The 3,518-nt window shown below is 40.6% G+C and overlaps 1 non-coding gene across 1 annotated transcript; it reads right to left on the bottom strand.

Annotated features, from left to right (window-relative positions):
• Positions 1 to 1,446: 1,446 nt before the first annotated feature.
• On the bottom strand, positions 1,447 to 1,553 carry LOC139034956 (U6 spliceosomal RNA). Its single transcript, XR_011487517.1, has one exon. It is a non-coding gene; the product is annotated as a U6 spliceosomal RNA (small nuclear RNA).
• Between the last annotated feature and the right edge of the window lie 1,965 nt (positions 1,554 to 3,518).

Here is a 3,518-nt window from a genome sequence, read left to right as displayed (position 1 = left end):
TTATCCGTTTCACCCTAGATAATACACATGTTTCAATGCTGTTCTCCTGAAACATCCCACCCTTGCCTTCTCCCAGAGTCCACAAGTCTGTTCCATACATCTGAGTCTCTTTTTCTGTTTTGCATATAGAGTTATCGTTACCATCTTTCTAAAGTCCATATATATGTGTTAGTATACTGTAATGGTCTTTATCTTTCTGGCTTACTTCGCTCTGTATAATGGGCTCCAGTTTCATCCATCTCATTAGAAGTGATTCAAATGAATTCTTTTTAATGGCTGAGTAATATTCCATGGTGTATATGTACCACAGCTTCCTCATCCATTCGTCTGCTGATGGGCATCTGGGTTGCTTCCATGTCCTGGCTATTATAAACAGTGCTGCGATGAACATTGGGGTGCATGTGGCTCTTTCAGATCTGGTTTCCTTGGTGTGTATGCCCAGAAGTGGGATTGCTGGGTCATATGGCAGTTCTATTTCCAGCTTTTTAAGAAATCTCCACACTGTTTTCCATAGTGGCTGTACTAATTTGCATTCCCACCAACAGTGTAAGAGGGTTCCCTTTTCTCCACACCCTCTCCAGCATTTATTGCTTGTAGACTTTTGGATAGCAGCCATCCTGACTGGCGTATAATGGTACCTCATTGTGGTTTTGATTTGCATTTCTCTGATAATGAGTGATGTTGAGCATCTTTTCATGTGTTTGTTAGCCATCTGTATGTCTTCCTTGGAGAAATGTCTGTTGAGTTCTTTGGCCCATTTTTTGATTGGGTCATTTATTTTTCTGGAGTTGAGCTGGAGGAGTTGCTTGTATATTTTTGAGATTAATCCTTTGTCTGTTGCTTCATTTGCTATTATTTTCTCCCAATCTGAGGGCTGTCTTTTCACCTTGCTTATAGTTTCCTTTGTTGTGCAAAAGCTTTTAAGTTTCATTAGGTCCCATTTGTTTATTTTTGCTTTTATTTCTGAAATTCTGGGATGTGGGTCATAGAGGATCCTGCTGTGATTTATGTCGGAGAGTGTTTTGCCTATGTTCTCCTCTAGGAGTTTGATAGTTTCTGGTCTTATATTTAGATCTTTAATCCATTTTGAGTTTATTTTTGTGTATGGTGTTAGAAAGTGTTCTAGTTTCATTCTTTTACAGGTGGTTGACCAGTTTTCCCAGCACCACTTGTTAAAGAGGTTATCTTTTTTCCATTGTATATCCTTGCCTCCTTTGTCGAAGATAAGGTGACCATAGGTTCGTGGACTTATCTCTGGGCTTTCTATTCTGTTCCATTGATCTATATTTCTGTCTTTGTGCCAGTACCATACTGTCTTGATGACTGTGGCTTTGTAGTAGAGTCTGAAGTCAGGCAGATTGATTCCTCCAGTTCCATTCTTCTTTCTCAGGATTACTTTGGCTATTCGAGGTTTTTTGTATTTCCATACAAATTGTGAAATTATTAAAAAATATGGAACGCTTCACGAATTTGCGTGTCATCCTTGCGCAGGGGCCATGCTAATCTTCTCTGTATCGTTCCAATTTTAGTATATGTGCTGCCGAAGCGAGCACTGTAACTAGTCCTTTCATTCAGTTCTTTCCGTCAGTCTTTTTCGGGTTGAGTTTTCCCAACTGATGCATTGTTGTAACCCCAAATCCTTCACCCCGTGGTCGTTTCTGGCTGTATTATTTTTTCTTCCTCCGGAGATAAAAAGTGCTGCTTCTTTCCTTCTTCTCACAGTGAGCACTAAAGCCGCTTCCTCCTCCTGTGGTACAGTCATAAAACTGTGAGATGCACATATAACCTGGAGAGTTCTGCTTATTGACCCAGTTGTTAATTTCCCCTGGGGGTGAAATGTCCCTCGGAGTATTCAGCTTCTTTTTAAAATGTCTAAGTCTCCATTTGTGTTTATGTAACCACTTAGCTCTGTCCTGTGTAGCTTTAGGAAAATTTGCTTACACTCATTGGAAGTTGAATTGTCCCATCATATTACATAAGGTGAAAGCCTGACCCCATTCCACTGCCAGAGCAATGGAGGAGGAGACGTTAAGTGAGAAGTGATTTTCAGGTCAGAGATCCTTTTCCATTCATGAGTCCTGGAGGGTTGCTCCAAGGCTGAGAAGGTTGCTGTTTTTTGAAAAGAATGTAGTTTTTCCTACCCTCCGGAGCTACTTAATCTGGACATTAGAAATGTTTCTGGGAGTGGAGAGGCACACAAGAAAATCTCAACAGCACTGTTTATCTCTAGTAAGAGAGGGAAAGACACAAGGAGATGCAGAACCTTCTTACATTTTGTTCTTGGCTCAGCTGCAGGTGAGATCCCGGGGACTGACTTGGTTGTTTGTGTTTTGACAGTCTATTTGACCTTTTTTTCTTTCATTTTTTTTTTAGGTTTGTTTTATTTTTTTTTCCATTTATTTTTATTAGTTGGAGGCTAATTACTTTACATCATTACAGTAGTTTTTGTCATACATTGAAATGAATTAGCCATGGATTTACATGTATTCCCCATCCCGGTCCCTCCTCCCACCTCCCTCTCCACCCGATCCCTTTGGCTCTTCCCAGTGCACCAGGCCCGAGCACTTGTCTCATGTACCCAACCTGGGCTGGTGATCTGTTTCACCCTAGATAATATACATGTTTCGATGCTGTTCTCTTGAAACATCCCACCCTCGCCTTCTCCCAGAGTCCACAAGTCTGTTCTGTACATCTGAGTCTCTTTTTCTGTTTTGCATATAGGGTTATCGTTACCATCTTTCTAATATCCGTATATATGTGTTAGGTCTGTTTTATTTTAGTTGGACTATAGTTGATTTATATTGCTGTGCTAGCTTCAGGAGTCAGCAAAGTGGTTCATTGTGGTGGCTTCTCTTGTTGCAGAGGCAGGGCTCTTGGGCACATAGGCTTCAGTAGTTGCAGTTCCCGGGCTCAGTAGTTGCGGCACATGGGCTTAGTTGCCCCACAGCCTGTGGGATCGTTCCAGATCAGGGATCAAACCCATCTCTCCTGCATTGGCAGGTGAATTCTTTACCACTGAGCCACCAGTTATCTATTTTAAATATAGTGTATATATGTGTATATATGTATAAATATGTGTATATATCAATCCCAAACTCCCAATTTATTCCTCCCCCTCACCTTTTCCCACTAGTAGCCATAAGTTTGTTTCTATGTCTGAGTCTGTTTCTATTTTGCAATTATATCTATTTTTAGATTTCACATATAAATGACATCACATGGTATTTGTCTTTCTCTGACTTTACATTGTATGATAATCTCCATGTTGCTGCAAATGGCACTATTTCATTCTTTTTTTATGGCTGAATAATATTCCACTGTACAGATATACCACATCTTCTTTATCCATTCCTCTGTCACTGGACATTTAGGTTGCTTCCATGGAAGAGACTCTGACTTTAGATGCCTTTAGATCACAGAACAGTGATCTCTGTGATGAAACTGCCTTCATGGTCATGATCACCCAGGAAGTAGTTTTACCCCCAAATGTTCCCAAGAAGCTCACACCTGAATCTGGC

The sequence above is a fragment of the Odocoileus virginianus genome, chromosome 4 (assembly GCF_023699985.2).
Source record: "Odocoileus virginianus isolate 20LAN1187 ecotype Illinois chromosome 4, Ovbor_1.2, whole genome shotgun sequence".
Lineage (NCBI taxonomy): Eukaryota > Metazoa > Chordata > Mammalia > Artiodactyla > Cervidae > Odocoileus > Odocoileus virginianus.
The sequence above is the reverse complement of the archived record's forward strand: the minus strand, read 5'-3'. Positions and strand labels throughout refer to the sequence as shown.